The following is a 19,614-nucleotide window of genomic DNA, read 5'->3' on the forward strand; positions in this document are numbered from 1 at the left end:
AGCAGGGAAAAGTTGCAGATTGTGGCGCAAATAACCTTTGCACCGCAATCTGCGTCAGATATACGCAGTATATGACCCACTATGTTTATGTTTTACTTGACTTACGATCCTTGTTACCTGTGGTTACAATTTAGTGGACTGATATTTTCTAAGGGGGTGGTTTTTCTCAGAAAAGTCGTCTTTTGTAGAAGTGTCACCATACTTTTTATGGCTCCCCCTGCTGTTGTTTTGATTCGCCTGTAGAACGTCCATCTAATTTGTTCAGTGCTGTGACAAGGAGCCACATCTACTGCTTCAATCCCTACTGTCTGGCCTGCACAATAACAGGAATGACTCCACTGCCAATGAACCCAAGTATCTGGGCTATAACACTGAGTTACTGACCCCCAGCACATGACGTAACTGTTCTGAGGGGTAATCGAAAGAACACTTGGGGCACCATAGAACAAATGTAACACCAATATCTAGACAAAGGAGAATGTTTTAAAAAATTAAATTGAAAAATGTTACATTTAACAGAATAATATTTGTTTATGGACCAACTGTTTTAACCCCTGAGCACAATGTAACAAGGAGAAGGATTGGCTGTGGTGCACTCCGGAGTACAGTCTCCTTTGGCTCTTGCTGGCCTCTCTGGTCTTCACTTAGATGACACTATTAGGCCATAGACCAGGGATGCTCAACCTGCGGCCCTCCAGCTGTTGTAAAACTACAATTCCCACGATGCCCTTCTGTAGGTTCATAGCTGTAAGCTGTCCGTGAATGATGGGAGTTGTAGTTTTGCAACAGCTGGAGGGCCGCAGGTTGAGCATGCCTGCCATAGACCATAAGGGCGAATTCACTATTCAGATGATGGTCGTGTAATGACATTGCTTCTTGCTGGTCCCTTTGTATTGGCAGGAAACAGGCCAAATAATATATTAAGGATAAGGGATGAAGCCTGAATTTTCTGTTTCTGCCTGAAGTTACATTGGACTTACAAAGTAATATTAAATATATTTATTAAAGCAATATGTACAATATGTCGTGTCCTTTATTTATTATATTTTAATTAAAGTATGTGGCCTCCCTACAAGGCATGAGAGTTTGGGCTTTCAGACCATCAGTCTGCCAATTTTTTTATTGCAAAAATAATGTATTATGTGCTAGCAACCGCTATATAGCTTTTTCCTTCTTGAAGGTGTATATAATATATATTTCCTCATCGTCCCCAGGCTGCACATACATAAACTGCTCTGTGCTGCCTTCGGACTCGAGGAAAGTAAAATTACAGGTAAGACAAATGTTCTATTTCCTCATATAGGCAGTACAGAGCGGTTTATGTATGTCCTGCCTTTGGACTCGAGGAAAGTAAAATTACAGGTAAGAAACTTTTTTTTTATTATGTCACACACAGGTATTGTAATTGCACAACCTCCAAGAGCTGTAATACGCCATCCTGCTGTAATACGGCTCTGCTATAAATATCTTTCCATGTTGTATATTATCTAATATAAGATCCCAGTTATCTTCCCCTATCCTCAATCAGCCCATTTGGACATGGCAGGCAGTAGTACTTTAATTGATGCCATTAATAGCTTATATATTCTAGATAGTCTTCCCTTTCTGACCAGAATTTTAATCTGATTCACCCATCCCATTATGGGACATTCATCACGAGCGTCAGACTGAAGTGAATCCACCACGAAGGGGATGTTTGAGTCCTTCCTTTAGGCCTTTTTCACACGGGCGTTGCGGGAAAAGGTGTGGGTGCGTTGCGGGAACATGCACAATTTTTCCGCGCGTGTGCAAAACATTGTAATGCGTTTTGCACTCGCGTGAGAAAAATTGGTATGTTTGGTACCCAAACCCGAACTTCTTCACAGAAGTTCGGGTTTGGGTTAGGTACTGGGTAGATTGTATTATTTTCCCTTATAACATGGTTATAAGGGAAAATAATAGCATTCTGAATACAGAATGCATAGTACGGGGTTAAAAAATAAAATTAATTAAACTCACCTTAAAGGGATTCTGTCACCTCTCATAACACAAATTCGGATTTTAAACCAGTCATGCTCCACAGCTTACCTTGAATCGGCTGTGCTGTTCTATATTGTAATCCGTCCAGTAGTTTTGCAGAAAAACGACTTTTATAATTATGCAAATTAACCCTGAAGGTGCCCAGAGGGGCGTTATGTTTCCCTTTGTGTGCCCAGTAACGCCCCTCTTACAGTGCCCAAAACGCCTTCCTCCAGAATCCCTAACCGCCCACAGCGTCTCATCCCTCTCCTCCCCCTCCCTGACGGCCGAGCGAAGTCTCGCGCAGACGCAGTACCCACTGAGGGCTGCGCCAGTGCGATTTGCTGGAGACTGAGGGAAGAGCGAGCATCGGACGTCACTGGGCTCGGCGCATGCCCAGTGACGACGATGAAGCTCCTGCCCTCAGTCTCCAGCAAATCGCACTGGCGCAGCCCTCAGTGGGCATCCGCGCGGAATACTCGCCCGTGTGAAAGGGGCCTTATATTTCCGATTACTTATAAATCCACTTCTGACTTTGGCAAAATATCCTGCAGGCAGATCTGGCTCAAAACCTCCAAAAAATCTTGCTTGGCCATACCCTTTGGTACAGAATCTGCCATGAAAATCCTAATTGCCATGTCCTTTTCATTTCCCATTAGTGTTCTGGATCCATTTTCATACCGATCTTAATGAATCCTGAAGGATCCCAATGATTTGTAATGGGATGCACCAACTTTCTATCGGGGTTTGGTAATTTTGACTCAAGACCGCTAATTTTGCTGTCAAAAATACTAAATGCTGTAACAAAAAAAATATACAGGGTGGGCCATTTATATGGATACACCAAATGGGAATGGTTGGTGATATTAACTTCCTGTTTGTGGCACATTAGTATATGTGAGGGGGAAACTTTTCAAGATGGGTGGTGACCATGGTGGCCATTTTGAAGTCGGCCATTTTGAATCCAACTTTTGTTTTTTCAATAGGAAGAGGATCATGTGACACATCAAACTTATTGGGAATTTCACAAGAAAAACAATGGTGTGCTTGGTTTTAACGTAACTTTATTTTTTCATGAGTTATTTACAAGTTTCTCTTTGTTTACAGCCATTGACATGTCGCCGAGGTTAACACGTGAGGAGCGGATAGAAATTGTGTTGATGTCTGGTGAACGCAGTAACCGGGTCATTGCAGCAGGTTTCAATGCAAGATACCCTACGAGACCACCCATCTCCCATGCTACAGTTAGCAAACTGCTTGCTAAGTTTCGTGTTGGATGGTTCAGAGTTGGATTTGCCAAAATGTGGACACATGAAATCTGTCTCTAATGAAGAAACATCAGTGGCTGTCCTAGCTTCATTCAGCAAGAGCCCACAGCGTAGCACTCGCCGCATGTCACTGGAGAGTGGCATTAGTCGAACATCCCTTCGGCGGATATTAGCTACTCACAAATGGCACCCTTACAAACTCCAGCTACTGCAGCATCTCAACGAGGATGACCCAGATCGGCGCACTGAATTTGCAAATGGGAAAAACAAAAATTGGAACAGGACCCTCAGTTTACGCAGAAGATTTTGTTCAGTGATGAGGCAAACTTTTATGTGAATGGTGAAGTTAACAAACAAAACCACCGCTATTGGTCTGACACTAACCCACTGTCACGAACCGGCAGGACAGGTAGTGAATCCTCTGGACCAGAGAGGCGATGGCGCGGGTTGTACTAGAGGACCGGTTCTAAGCAGTTACTGGTCTTCACCAGAGCCCGCCGCAAAGCGGGATGGATTTGCTGCGGCGGTAACTACCAGGTCGTGTCCCCTAGTAACAACTCGACCTCTCTGGCAGCTGATAAGGCGTGGTACACAGGGAGAAGGCAAGAGCGTAGTCAGACGTAGCAGCGGTCAGGGCAGGCGGCAAAGGTTCAAAGGCGAGTGGACGGTAGCAACGGGTACGGCAACAGGTAAGGCAAACTAACATAGAAGGGAACGCTTTCTCTGAGGCACAAGGCACAAAGATCCGGCAGAAAGCTGTGGGAGGAGAAGGTATAAATGGGCAGTGCACAGGTGCAGCCTAATTAAGTCAGCACTGCCTCTCACAACCTTAACCCTTAATAACCCCTTTGGACCAGGCACCAATCACTGGTGCACTGGTCCTTTGAATCTAAGAATCCCGGCGCGCGCGCCCCCTAGAGAGCGAGGACGCACACGCCGAGACGCTGGAGTGCTACCTGGGGGCATACGCTGTGAGCGCTCCGAGGCCAGCAGGGGACCCGGAGCGCTCAGCGTAACAGTACCCCCCCCTTTGGTCTCCCTCCCTTTTTGGTACCGAAGAACTTGCGGATGAGACTGCGGTCCAGGATGTTCTCCTCCGGCTCCCATGACCACTCCTCAGGACCGCAGCCCTCCCAGTCGACCAAAAAAAATCTTTTCCCCCGGGAGATCTTGGTCGCCAAGATCTCCTTGACAGAGAATATATCGGAGGTACCGGCGACAGGGGTGGGAGAAACAAGCTTGGGAGAAAAACGGTTAAAGACAGCAGGTTTAAGAAGGGAGACATGGAAGGAGTTATGGATTCGGAGGGAGGGAGGAAGATGGAGCTGATAAGAAACTTGATTGATACGACTCTTGATTTTATAGGGTCCCAAGAAACACGGGCCCAACTTGTAACTTGGGACCCTAAATCGGATGTACCTAGAGGAGAGCCACACCTTGTCACCCGGGTGAAATTCCGATGGAGATCTGCGTCTCTTGTCAGCTTGAACCTTCATACGGGCGGAAGCCCTGAGGAGAGCAGCGTGGGTTTCTCGCCAGATGGAGAAAAAATCCTGTACAAGACTGTCAACGGCAGGTACAGAAGAAGGAGTGGGAGACTGCGGCAGAGGTGGAAGAGGATGACGGCCAAAAACTACAAAGAAAGGAGACTTGTTAGAGGCAGAGGATTGTTTGTAGTTGTAGGAGAACTCTGCCCAGGGAAGTAGATCAGCCCAGTCGTCATGGCGTGAGGATACAAAGTGACGCAGATAGTCACCCAAAATCTGGTTCACCCGTTCTACTTGGCCGTTAGATTGAGGATGGTACGACGAAGAAAAGTCCAATTTGATCCCGAGCTGAGCACATAGAGCCCTCCAGAATTTGGAGACGAATTGTACCCCACGATCCGAGACAATATGTTTGGGAAGGCCATGGAGACGGAAGATGTGTTGGAAAAATTGTTTGGCCAACATGGGTGCAGAGGGTAGACCGGGCAGGGGTACAAAGTGAGCCATCTTGGAGAAGCGATCCACCACGACCCAAATAACGGACTTGCCATGGGAGGAGGGAAGATCTGTAATAAAGTCCATGGCGATGTGAGACCAGGGAACTTCAGGAACAGGTAGAGGCAAGAGGAGACCCGCTGGTTTCTGGCGAGGCGATTTATCCCGGGCGCAAATCATACAGGCCTGGACGAAGTCCGAGACATCTTTCTCCAGAGAAGGCCACCAGTACCTTTGGGAGATTAGTTGGAGAGACTTTAGCACACCTGGATGACCGGCAAAAGGGGAGGCGTGGCCCCACTTGAGAATTCTCAGCCGCTGACGTGGAGGTACGTAGGATTTGCCAGGAGGAAGAAGGCGCAGGTCCACGGGAGCGACTGTAATAAGGCGTTCTGGAGGGATAATATATCGAGGTGTTAACTCGTCGCCCACCACATCAGAGGAGCGAGACAGAGCATCTGCCCTAATGTTCTTACAAGCCGGACGGAAATGGATCTCAAAGTTAAAGCGGGCGAAGAACAGAGACCAACGAGCCTGACGGGGATTTAATCTCTGAGCAGACTGGAGATAAGCCAGGTTCTTGTGGTCCGTGAAGATGTACACTGGATGTGTGGCGCCCTCGAGTAAATGTCTCCATTCCTCCAGTGCCAATTTAATAGCCAGCAGTTCCCTTTCCCCAATGGAGTAATTTCTCTCTGCGGAAGAGAATGTTTTTGAAAAGAAGCCACAAGTCGAAGTCTTGCCCGGGGAAGACTTCTGGGTGAGGACAGCTCTGGCTCCCACCGAGGAGGCATCCACTTCAAGAGAGAAGGGCTTGGTGGAATCTGGTCTAGAGAGAACGGGTGCAGAGGCAAAGGCGGATTTCAGGGACTGGAAGGCTTCCTCGGCTTGGGAAGGCCAGGATTTGGGGTTAGCTCCTTTTCTAGTGAGGGCCACGATAGGAGCTACCAGAGTGGAATAGTGAGGGATGAATTGCCTGTAGTAATTCGCAAAGCCCAGAAATCTTTGTATGGCTCGGAGACCAGAGGGACGTGGCCAATCCAGGACCGCCGAGAGTTTGGCTGGGTCCATTTGAAGTCCTTGGGCTGAGATAATGTATCCCAGGAAAGGCAGGGAGGTCCGTTCAAAAATACATTTTTCAAGTTTAGCGTACAGGCGATTTCTCCTAAGACGAGTAAGAACTTGTTGCACATGGACCCGGTGTTGATCCAAATTGGAGGAAAAGATGAGGATATCATCCAGGTATACGACCACGCAGGTGTAGAGTAAGTCCCTGAAAATGTCATTGACGAATTCCTGGAAGACAGCAGGTGCGTTGCAGAGGCCGAAGGGCATCACCAAATACTCAAAATGGCCGTCCCTTGTGTTAAAGGCGGTCTTCCATTCGTCTCCCTCACGGATACGGATCATATTATAGGCCCCATGAAGGTCCAATTTAGTGAAGATCTTAGCCCCTCGGAGACGATCAAATAGCTCAGAGATTAGAGGCAGAGGGTAACGGTTCTTGATGGTAATTTTATTAAGACCTCTGTAGTCAATGCAGGGGCGGAGGGAGCCGTCTTTTTTAGTCACGAAAAAAAAACCGGCCCCAGCAGGAGAAGAAGATTTTCTTATGAATCCTCTCTGTAGGTTCTCACGTATATAGTCAGACATGGCAAGAGTCTCAGGAGGTGAGAGAGGATAAATCCTGCCCCGAGGTGGAGTAGAACCGAGTATCAGGTCGATTGGGCAATCATAGGATCGGTGAGGAGGAAGAACCTCAGCTTGTTTCTTGCAGAAGACATCCGTGAAGGAATGGTATGGCTTGGGCAGCCCAGAAGGCGGAGAAACTTGCGGGTTCTGTTTGACCAGAGCAGGCTTGAGACAGCGGTCCGAACAGGAGGAGCCCTAACGCAGGATCTCACCGGTGGACGAATTCAGGACAGGACTATGACGTTGAAGCCACGGCAGATCCAGGAGGAGTTCGGAGGAACAGAAGGGAAGGACAAAGAACTCTAAAGTCTCGGTATGAAATATTCCGATGTCCATCTGCAAAGGCTGGGTACGGAACTGCACAGTGGCTGAGAGTCTCTCACCGTTAACAGTAGAGATGAAAAACGGCTTGGGTAGATGGATTACAGGAATACGGTACTTGTCAACCAAGGAGGCGTGAATGAAGTTGCCAGCTGAACCGGAATCCAAGAAGGCGACTGCGGAGAAAGAGGACTTGGAAGAGATGATCAACTGCACGGGTATGATGAGACGTGGAGAGGAAGAATCCACACCTAGCAACGCCTCTCCCACGCTTACTAGGTGCGAGCGTTTCCCGAACGTGGTGGACGGAGAGGACAATCTCTAAGGAAGTGCTCGGTACTGGCACAGTACAGACACAGGTTCTCGTTTCTGCGGCGGCTTCGTTCTTGCGGAGTCAAGCGTGACCGATCCACCTGCATGGCTTCCCTGGCAGAAAACCCAGTAGCGGGTTGAGGTGGATGCGGAAAAACGGACAGTAAACTGAGAATAAAGGCTACCTTGGCTTGCTCAGAAGGAAACTGGTCGGACAGAAGCTCGAGGTGGAGAGAGCACTGCGACAAGAACCCACGGCACTGCTTAGGATCTCCGTCATATTTGTCTGGTAGGGACAAACGGATTCTGGAACCGGTGGTAACTGCAGGCGGAGGTGATGCAGCAGGAGCAGACGGAGGAGCTGGCTGTTGCTGAGAAGGCAGGAGCTGCTGCAACATAGCGGTCAACTGGGCCAGCTGTTGACCCTGCTGGACCACAATGGCGGTGAGGTCCTCCAGGCTTGGCAGGGGAACATCAGCGGGATTCATGGCCGGATCTTACTGTCACGAACCGGCAGGATAGGTAGTGAATCCTCTGGACCAGAGAGGCGATGGCGCGGGTTGTACTAGAGGACCGGTTCTAAGCAGTTACTGGTCTTCACCAGAGCCCGCCGCAAAGCGGGATGGATTTGCTGCGGCGGTAACTACCAGGTCGTGTCCCCTATTAACAACTCGACCTCTCTGGCAGCTGATAAGGCGTGGTACACAGGGAGAAGGCAAGAGCGTAGTCAGACGTAGCAGCGGTCAGGGCAGGCGGCAAAGGTTCAAAGGCGAGTGGACGGTAGCAACGGGTACGGCAACAGGTAAGGCAAACTAACATAGAAGGGAACGCTTTCTCTGAGGCACAAGGCACAAAGATCCGGCAGAAAGCTGTGGGAGGAGAAGGTATAAATGGGCAGTGCACAGGTGCAGCCTAATTAAGTCAGCACTGCCTCTCACAACCTTAACCCTTAATAACCCCTTTGGACCAGGCACCAATCACTGGTGCACTGGTCCTTTGAATCTAAGAGTCCCGGGGCGCGCGCCCCCTAGAGAGCGAGGACGCACACGCCGAGACGCTGGAGTGCTACCTGGGGGCATACGCTGTGAGCGCTCCGAGGCCAGCAGGGGAGCCGGAGCGCTCAGCGTAACACCCACATTGGTTAGATCCCTCCAAGACTGTTGGAACAATAAAATTGATGGTATGGTGTGGTATATGGGGTACAAAGATAGTGGGGCCATTCTTCATCAATGGAAACCTCAAGGCCACTGGATATGCGAAATTGCTACATGATGATGTGTTTCCCTCTTTATGCACTGAAGCTGGCACGTTCCCTGAGTTTTTCCAGCAAGATGGTGCACCACCACATTATGGGTGTCAGGTCCGAGCATTCCTAGATGAACAGTTTCCTGGAAAGTGGATTGGTCGTCGTGGGCCAGTTGAATGGCCCCCAAGGTCTCCCGATCTGACCCCCTTAGACTTTTATCTTTGGGGTCATCTGAAAGCAATTGTCTATGCTGTGAAGATACGAGATGTGCAGCACCTGAAACTACGGATACTGGAAGCCTGTGCTAGCATTTCTCCTGCGGTGTTGCTATCAGTGTGTGAAGAGTGGGAGAAGAGGGTTGCATTGACAATCCAACACAATGGGCAGCACATTGAACACATTTTATAAGTGGTCAGAAACTTGTAAATAACTCATGAAAGAATAAAGTTACGTTAAAACCAAGCACACCATTGTTTTTTTTGTGGAATTCCCAATAAGTTTGATGTGTCACATGACCCTCTTCCTATTGAAAAAACAAAAGTTGGATTCAAAATGGTCGACTTCAAAATGGCCGCCATAGTCACCACCCATCTTCAAAAGTTTCCCCCCTCACATATACTAATGTGCCACAAACAGGAAGTTAATATCACCAACCATTCCCATTTTATTAAGGTGTATCCATATAAATGGCCCACCCTGTACTTTACTGGGAAGCAAGGGGCAGAGCAGACTGCTAAGTATATGGGTCCCTTGCTGTGCAACAGTTTATCATAGAGCACCACTTTTATGTACTACATTTCTAAGAACTCGCCTGTAATTGGTAGCTGTGAAATTCAGCATCAGTTATTAGAGGGTATAAAGCTGCTTTAAGCTACCTGCACACATTGCGGATTACGCACATTTTTACGGTGCAGATTTACGTGCAGAAAAACCTCTGTATAAGGGCTCATTCACACGACCGTGGTTTGGTAAAATGCGGCTCGGGTGCGGACCCATTCACTTCAATTGGGCCGCAAAAGATGCGGATAGCACTCTGTGTGCTGTCCGCATCCGTTGCTCCGTTGCGTGACCCCGCAAAAATTATAAATCATGTCCTATTCTTGTCCATTTTGCGGACAATGATAGGCATTTCTATAAAGGGCCGTCCATTCCGTTCTGCAAATTGTAGAAGGCACACAGGCGGCATACATGTTTTGCGGATCTGCAATTTGCGAACCGCAAAACATTGCACGGTCGTGTGAACAAGCCCTAATACAGTACCTAACATTAGACAAATCTCATGTACTCTTTGCTTCTTTCTTCCATTCGTAAAAACTGCCCTGTCGTGCGGATTTAGAAATCCGGGGCGTGTCAGTTTTTAATGGGGCAGCAGGGTGGCTCAGTGGCGCTGGGGTCCTGGGTTGGAATCCACGGGCAACATCTGCATGGAGTTTATATGTTCTCCCCGTGTTTCCTCCGGGTACTCCGGTTTCCTCCCGCATTCTAAAGACATACTGATAGGGAACTTAGATTGTGAGCCCCATTGGAGACAGCTTGATACTAATGTCTGTAAAGCGCTGCGGAATATAGTACTGCTATATAAGTGCGTAAAATAAATAAATTATGTGATTTTTGGTGCAGATTTCACCCTTTTCAATGAAAGAGTAAAACTGCATCAAATAAGCAACAAAAAAACACAAGTAACACATGCGTTTCTTGGTGTGGATACGCACAGAATTCCACATGAAAAGGGGTTTTCTGTTTCTAAATCTGCCCTCATGTACAGGTACCCTTAGAGCTACATATACCCCCACAACACCACCTACTGCGCCCCTGTTGGATAGGTTGCACGTATGGCATGTCTGCCCATGGAACTGAGAACTACCAAAGCGGAGCTAGGCTTTCTTTCAACAAGGCAAAGATACAGATCGCCCTAAGTATCCTGGATGAGCAAAATGGCTTATTAGCGATTGGCGACCCCCAACTACTCAACATACTCAACAGCTACAGCTATAAGGATACAGTCATAATTACTCCAGCATCTGATAGTCTGGCATTTGTTTCTGGCACAAAATCATAAAATAATCTGGAATCTCCTTAAACCGCTAGCAGAAGAACGAGCAAAGAAAAGCAATTAGGAAACGAGTAGCACAGCTATATGTTGGTCTGCTTCTTCATACAAGTAAATGATGCATACGTTTGCATATGACCATCCTATAATCCAGAATATCTGATCCTCTGTCACGCGCATTAAAAGAATTTGCCTGTATATATAAAAATGATAACCATACCTCTATTCTGAGTCTGGTAGGAATACAGCAGAGTCACAGATAAAGGAATAGCAGCTTATCTGAGGCCAGTCATCATCTCAACATGAAGATGCAGTATGCAAAAGTATCCGACCCTCCCGGTTTCATAATACCGCTGCACGTCATTACCTGGAACTGGTGAAAATCATAGGTTTGTTTCTACTTTTTCGAGTCAAGAAAAAAAATAAAATCCTCTGTAATGATTCCGCACAAGCTTTCCACCTTGAGCATGGAGGCAATAAGAGTTTTTTCATGTCAGAAAGAGCATGAAATAGAAAGCAGATGTGCCAGGCCATCATTCCTCAGCAATGTTTCTGGAGGATAACATGGCAACAAGACATGTCAAACAGCTGAAAGCGACCTTCCACCACTGCCAAACCGCAAGACCAAGGAAGTCTAAAATCAGCTCTGACAATATCAGACTCGTGAAGAAATCACTTTCCTTTGTGGTTGCTTTATACCTCGCATAATCAAAGACATACAGATAGCAGCGTCAGCATGAGAATAGTCATCACTAATACCCAAGGCAAGCCATGTAAGTGCTAGTTCCAAGGTACGTAGCTAGACACACTGCACTGGATTGTCATCCGCAGAGACATAACTTAAAGGGATTATGCCAACATTGATGTAAAAAATAAAAATCAGACATCATATAGTACATGGCAATCTCTAATAAAGCTAGAACCAGCCCTGTAGCTTACATGGATCCAGAGATCTTCCCATTCATTGTGCCAATTGGTCATGTCCTTTCTGCTGCAGCTCTCCTCCGATCACAGCTCAGGGGATGTGTCCTTTCTGTTGCAGCTCTCCTCCGAGCACAGCTCAGGGGATGTGTTCTTTCTGCTGCAGCCTCTCCTCCGAGCACAGCTCAGGGGATGTGTCCTTTCTGCTGCAGCTCTCCTCCGAGCACAGCTCAGGGGATGTGTCCTTTCTGCTGCAGCCTCTCCTCCGAGCACAGCTCAGGGGATGTGTCCTTTCTGCTGCAGCTCTCCTCCGATCACAGCTCAGGGGGTGTGTCCTTTCTGCTGCAGCTCTCCTTCTATCACAGCTTCAAACAGTAGATACAGGTGGCAGTAGAAGGATGAAACTTAGCATGTGCGACCACCTCAGTTAAATGGCCATGCACATTGCTATACAAATTAAAGACCACAGTGCGCCATTATAATGATTTAAAGTGAATAACTCATAATTAGAAAAGTTTTGTAACAGAACGTAATTTACAAAACTAACTAGTTTTTTATGCTGAATCATATTAAAGCAACATTAAATAGTGGCACAACCAAGGGGGTTGTGCCACAATACAGACTTATACCATATTGACAGGATAGGGTATCTGTTGGGTGGTGTATAGAAGGGTATTTTAGTTGTTTCTTCCCCTTTCATTTCTGGTGATGTAGTTGGTTAGTGGTGCTTGATACCTGGTGGCATTCCTGAAGTATGAAGTAACTGTACACGCGTACTGCACACTGAAGATATTTAGAAGGGGCCAGGAGACTAGAAAACACCTAGCTATGTAACAAAGAGCTTAGCTACATTGAAGACATTGTCAGGGTAAGATGTGTCTTGCTACCACTCCCCTCTTTGTATCATTTGGGCATTGGCCAGGACTCCAGGAGCATGGGACTATAAGAAGCAGCTAGGATTTAGAGGAGGAAAAAGGGAAAAAAAGGACCCCCAATCCTCATAAGACCCAAAGTCAGAACTCAGATCAGACCCCAAGCTCCATCAGCCTCAGATTAAACCCCCAGCCTCAGATCAGACCCCCATCAGTCTCAGATCAAACACAAAAAAAAAAAACTTGCTTTCTCTGGATGGCGCTGCCACTCTGCAGATCCAGGACTCACCGCTCTCCAGTCTTCTTCTGGTACTGCCATCGCACATCTGTATGCAATCAGGACACAGTGCAGAGCGGAGCCCGCAAGAAGACCAGGGAGGGTGAGTACATCTGTAATGGAAGCGGTCATTAGCCTTCGGACTATAAGACGCACTACCATTTCCCTCCACTTTTTTGGGGGGGGGGTGCGTCTTATAGTCCGAAAAATACAGGATATCTTGTACCATTGTCTAGTAAACTTTTATGCACCTAAGTCGTGTTAAGTCTTTTTTTTCCTGAATCTCAGAATTTACGATAATACATGTGGGGGAAAGACCTGTGGGATCCCCACCAATTAAGAGAACCGGAGCCCTACGTGCCTGCTGCCTGTATAAATGATGCTGGTCGAGCATGCACTTAGGGGACGTGAACATGCGATCCTCTGATCGCTTCTCCAATACACTGCAATCAGTTACCATTGCAGCCTATGGTAGTGCTGTGGCTGCCTCAGACCCTTCCTAAGGCTTGAAGCTACCACGATCTCCGTATGGGGGAATCATTCGGACCACGGGAGCACAGCACTCCGAGGAAAGCCGCGGTTGCAGTTGACCACAGCATCTGAAGGGTTAAATGTCTGCGACCGGCATTATTGCCGATCACAGACATTAGCATCGGGTGTCTGCTCTGGAGTGGGCACCAAGACACTACATGCATTGTACATATATGGCGTGTGTCATCAAGGGGGTAATTCTAACCAAGATAATGTTTTTGTTTAAAATGGATTGGTTGAATATACTCAGATACAGAAAGATTCTTTGTACCATGGTCTCTTTTTACTGATACTCTTTCAAAGGAGTTTAAGACAAGTTTGTTCTCCAACTTTGAACATACTACACAGTAGCTCTCACAGGTTCTTCTTGGTCGCACACCCATTTTATTAGAGAAGCAGATAACCTGTTTTGCCTCTTCGAGTGAGATGGATGCACAAGGGATGGGTTGGGGGTTTGTGCAATTTTGTTCTTTATTTGCTCCAAAATTTGGGTAACTCGACATATTAGCAGTGTTACAGATTATGTTTTTCTTTTATTGTTTATACGGCTGAAAAATTTATAAAAAGATTTGAAAAAAATTAAATTAGTAGTGAAACATTATCTTATACATCAGTGAAAGATTGTTGTATACTCTTTTCTGAGAAATACGAAGTGCTGATTGATGCAAATTGTCTTAAGACCCACAAAATGAATGTGAAACCCTTTAGTACATAGCATCTTCAGTATGCAGCTTGTCACATACTGCCTCTTATGAAGATCACTTCTTCCATAAGTCTTCCCTGCTAGATTTGGGTGTGTCAAGGTTTCACTGTCAAAACCAAATTTTCTTGAAGTGTTTTCTTTCCAGTGGAAGAAATTAAAAAGTTCTGAGCAGTTTGTCCCATTTTCCACTCACGCGTATACAGGCGTGATGTGAATGTATGGAAGGAACCTGCTCATTGTCTGACCATCCCAGAGCAAAGCAGGTGAGGATTGAGAAGAACTGAGCAGCATACATGTGGGGCCATGAGATACCAGCATAGATAATGCACCGCTAGAATTTCATTTAAATTATTTTACTCAAGTCAAGGATGAAAACAACATCTCCATATTTCCTATATGCCAATAGATTGCATGGCTGCAACCGTCCCGAATTTGTCGGGATGGTCTTAAATTTTCAGAGACAATCCTGGAAAATTCATCTTCTGTAAACCCTGCCCAGAAGAAGTTGTTCTGGGTCAATCTGGGGAGTGGCTTCAATGCTCTGAATTTACCAACACGAATGTACTTCAGAATAGTCCTATAGAGGTCTACTGCCATCACAGATTCATGGTATGTGATGATCTTCAAGACACTCCTACTCAACAAGAGGCCCTACAAGTCTTTAGCTGCATGGTACATGTTTCCACCACTGTTGTTTGGTCAGTGGTTGAATGGGGTCAGACATAAGACTGGCTAACACGGCAGAAAAATTTAACACCCCCATCCCACACACACTGACATATGAAAAATGGCATCACTCCACTTTATCCATGTGGCCATCAAAGGGAATGGTGATCCCAGAAGAAGGACTTGCCTAGACATATAACCTTTATAGTCCAGAATTACTATAAAAAATGGGCAGCTTAATGGTATTTATCCCCCGCAATGCTGCAATTTATACATAGTTGGTAATTAGATCTGTGAACTAACACCTCATACTTACCAATTATGTAGTTGGTAAACTCAGGGCATTTAAAGGGGTTGTGCACCTTTGGGGGAGTTTGCCAAAACTTCGGCAGACGTGCAAAGGGAATTATACTTACCTGCTTCCTGACTCCTTCTCTCCCAGGAAGATGCCTCTGTTATGACGCCTCTGCAGCCAATTGCTGGCTGTGTGCTGTCCGCATCCATTCCTGCCTCATAGAGAATGAATGGGTCCGCACCCGTTCCGAAATTTGCGGAACGGATGCGACCGTGTGAATGGACCCTTATGGTTAAGGCTTACATAAGCCCTACATACTTTCAGACCAGGACAAACCAAATTTGTCGGGACTGTCTCTGAAAATCTTATGACAGTCCCTGCAAATTCAAGACTGTTGGCCGCTCTGATATCTGCTGAGTAGAGCTGCAGCGTGGAGTCACCTTACTATTTCTGAAGGTCACTAATGTCCCCACATTATTACTCCTTTTGTTATTTTATAGCATTATAAGCTGTTTGTAAAAAAATATCATGGGGCTGGACATCCTCTTGATTGATACATCTACTGATATATTGTCAGCTTCACCCTGTTCCAAAGAAAAAAGTTGAAGGAACTTAGTTCCCGTGAGGGCTATCAAAACTACTCTGACTTGCACCTTCATTACTGAATCCAATAATCCAGGGGTCAGCAACCTTTGGCACTCCAGCTGTTGTGAAAACTACACCTCCCAGCATGCTCCATTCACTTCTATGGGAGTTCTGAGAAGAGCAGAGCAAGTATGCATGCTGGGAGTTGTAGTCTCACAACAGCTTCAGTGCCAGAGGTTACCTACCGTTGCAATAATCTCTCCAATGATGCCACATACCTGTTCACCAGCTAAAGTTCAATCACCAGCCTTGTAGAAGAAACCAGAGAGGGAAAATGACCTCAGTGTATGAACGTAAAACAGGAGCTCGCTTAATTTTACTGTAGAGAAACCTAACGTATAGCCTCATAAAACCTCCAAATATGCAGTTCTACTGATTTACTAGCTCTATAGGTCCAGTACAGGGAGCCATAAATTACCGGCAGTTTCTTCAATGCTGCCAAAGGTGATCCTATGTTTTGGATATTTCACGGTTTATGAAGGGAGAGTTTTCTCTTTGTACCATTGTATAAAGTCATGTTGGCAATGTGCTGTCTGACAGTGCCACAGTTCCACTGCAATATGGAAATATGACCGAGCCCTTCAGGAACGTGAGGATCCAAATAACCTGGACTGTGTACGGCATATTCATAGACAGGAATGGCATGGCAGCCATAGGCAAAAAAAGATGGATCCAACAGAAGATATTAGGGAATTTAGTTATCATTTCTGAAGTCCAGATGGCACAATATATACAGTATATCAAAGTATGATATATAACAATTTTACACTGCTGTACTGTATGCATGTCAGAGCTAGCAGTTCACAGAATTTTGTCCACATAAGGGCTGACGGCGGTCCGCAAATCATGGATCCGTAAAACACAGATCCCAGCCCAGTGCAAGCCACCATTTATTTTTTAACTTCTGTAGAATGGTCCTATCCTTGTCCACAAAACGGACAAGAATAGGACATGTTCTATCTTTTTTGCAGGGCCACGGAACGGATATGCGGATCGGATGTGGACCAAACATATGGCCGTGTGCATGAGCCCTAACTGTCCCATTGCTAAATAAAACAAAAAATGTATGATTTGGTAGACTGCCCAGAGAACTGAATTGGAACCGATCATGAACACTGTATTTCAGTGAAGAGGCGACTAGGTACGCTTGTATTTTATACTGGAAGTTACAGAAGGTTGTCACATTAGACCAGTGCAGAATTTGAGGTTTCACCATGTTCTAGGCACTAACAGGACCAAAACTGATAGAAAAGAAACACATTTTGGAACCAGTTAATTTATTTTTCTATAAAATTATAATTGTGGCAAGAGGGATAGATCTTTGGTAAAATGGCTTATTATGGCATCACCCTTTATTATTTTTACACTTGCTTAAATGATGCAGTATTTTTAGGTTTGCATACAATTTTTTCAGTGTTCCAATATACAGTATCTAAAATAAAAAAAATAGGGCAGCTTTGCAATAGGTCTTGATTCAAAATTGAATGTAGGGAACAGATGGAAGAGAGTATGACTACTTGATCAGACTACACAAGGTTTATTTGTTGTCTGTTACCATGGAGATGAATAGATCTGAATAAAATAGAATTTTAAAAACAATAAAATATATTGCAAGGGTGCTTAATTTTTTTCAGTTTGGGTTCATTGGTGAAATAAACAAAATGAATGACAGTTCATAGGCTAGGGCACTGGAATATACTTGTACATTAGAGAAAGGAGAATCCCATACCCCTATGTATTTATCTGGAATGATTGTATTTATGTCCTTCCCCAACAGACAGACTGTATTCTGTTTTTATGTTTACTGTAACATTAAAAGGAATCTGTCACCATGAGTAATACTGTAGATAAGGACAGCAGATCACAATTTTTTTTTATTTTTCTACTGCCCCCGTTCTCTCACAGTCAGTGCCCAAAGCTGTCCTGAAATTCACAGTCCAGACTGCTGTGCTAACATAAGAGAGGGTTCTACTGTGCATGCGCACAGCAGTCGTGACAATGTATTTCAGCAAAGCTTTAATCGCTGACAGTGGGGGAATGAACGGCAGTGGAAAAATTAAAAAATACCATCTGTATATCTGAGATATACTGATTCATCTTAACTACTACCCCTGCTGTTCAACTAATACATCTACTTTATGATGCATAAAAAAATACCATGTGCTACTGACTCCCAAGATCAGTCATTCTCAACCTTTTTTTCATTATAAAAAACCTAAATAAAATTGTTAATCCTGGGGAGCCCCACAACTATACGCCTAACCAGATACCAACGAGACGCAGAGTTCCACTGCTTTTTAAAGGGGTATTCCATCTCAGACATTGATGGCTATTGCTAGGATATGTCATCGATGTCGGATAGGTGTGGGTCCCACCTTTGGCATCCAATCCTCTCTCCAGACCAAGGCACTCCAAGTGAAGGAGAGTAAACTGTGCATGAATAGCATTCTCTCCATTCACTGCTATGGGAGGTCCGAAAAAAGCCAAGTGAGCATGCAGTGAATGGAAAGTGCACTGCGCAAGCACAGCCACCTCTCAATTTAGCGCTATGGGACTGCTGGACATAGCCGACCCAGCATGTGGCTATTTTTGGAACTCCCATAGTGGTGAATGGAGGGTGACCGCGTATGAGTGGCTGCTCTCCTTTCACCTCGGGGGCCCTGTTCTAGAGATAGGAGCGGGTCCTAGAGGTCGGACTTGCACCTATAAGACACTGATGGCATATCCTAGCGATCTATCATCAATGTCTGAAATGAGAGTTATCTTTAATTTCCTATTATCATGTAGTAAATCAGAGTTGGGGATATTAAAAATTCTCATTTTATTTCACATTTCAACTTAAGTCAGAAAACAGAACTGGACGGTCTCTGCAGTTCTTTAATTAAGACGTTTTTCTCACTTTAACAGAGGATAAAACTTACAGAATCTGCCAGATGAGCTAAGAATTTCCTTGCAGGATTCAGCTCTTCGTACTTGGTAGCAGTTTGTATGTGCCCTGAATGAATGACGTACCTTTAATACTTCAGCCCTGTGCTTGATCTGTCAGCACTGCTCTAAAACGTGCAATGTAAAATTTGTTTATGAAATGGCCGTACAGTTCAGACTTGGCATATCTCAAGGTCCCTTGGCCCTAGCAGACTGAAGAACAGATATCTGCAGAACATCTTTGTAACACTGTCTAATAATTTAATGTGGGTTCTTATAATGTGGAGATTTGTGAATTGTCAAATAGATAAGAAACAGCTAAAAGTGGATTAAAAATCAGCAACACGACCACAAAGGGATTTTTGCATAAGATTACAAGTATCTTCATAAAAAAACACAGCTTCTAGAGTGAGATCCTCCTGCAATGTTGCTCATAGGAGTAACTACTCCATCTACAAGAAATACGGTACCTTTTGGCACCTGAACAGTGTTAGTCGAGCATGTATGGAAGTAACAAATCGAAAGAAAAAAAAAGTTCACCACGTTGTGCATATAGGACCGCACCCTTGCCGCTTGAAGATAGGATCCACACGTCCGGCCTCGGTGCTTACTAAATAAACCAAAAGGAAAAGGATAATCTTCATAAAATGTAGAAACATCAAAAAATCCATAAAACAAGGTCGAGCTGATTTTTTGATATTTCTACAATAAAGTTTCTACATTTTATGAAGATTATCCTTTTCCTTTTGGTCCAAGTATGGAAGTAACCCATCCTCCATCAGAAACTTTAAAGGTCAATGATTTGATGTGTGTGAAGGACTTGTAAGCTACCTTGCATAACACAGTCCCCTCTCTTGTCTGCCTTTTCGGCAGAGGATCTCAAAACCTGACCAAAACGGTTACGTTTGAT

General features: G+C 45.3%; 1 protein-coding gene across 3 annotated transcripts in view; it reads right to left on the reverse strand.

Annotated features, from left to right (window-relative positions):
• GLIS1 (GLIS family zinc finger 1) overlaps positions 1-19,614 on the reverse strand; it is a 149,510-nt gene that overhangs the window by 63,796 nt on the left and 66,100 nt on the right. The window contains exon 1 of one of the 3 annotated variants that reach the window (XM_040407361.1): positions 11,090-11,158. The exons of the other annotated variants lie outside the window; for them this stretch is intronic. The gene's annotated coding sequence lies outside the window, so the exon portion shown is untranslated. Of the gene's footprint in view, positions 1-11,089; positions 11,159-19,614 lie in introns of those variants that run through there. 3 annotated transcript variants of the gene reach the window in all.

The sequence above is a fragment of the Bufo bufo genome, chromosome 9 (assembly GCF_905171765.1).
Source record: "Bufo bufo chromosome 9, aBufBuf1.1, whole genome shotgun sequence".
NCBI lineage: Eukaryota > Metazoa > Chordata > Amphibia > Anura > Bufonidae > Bufo > Bufo bufo.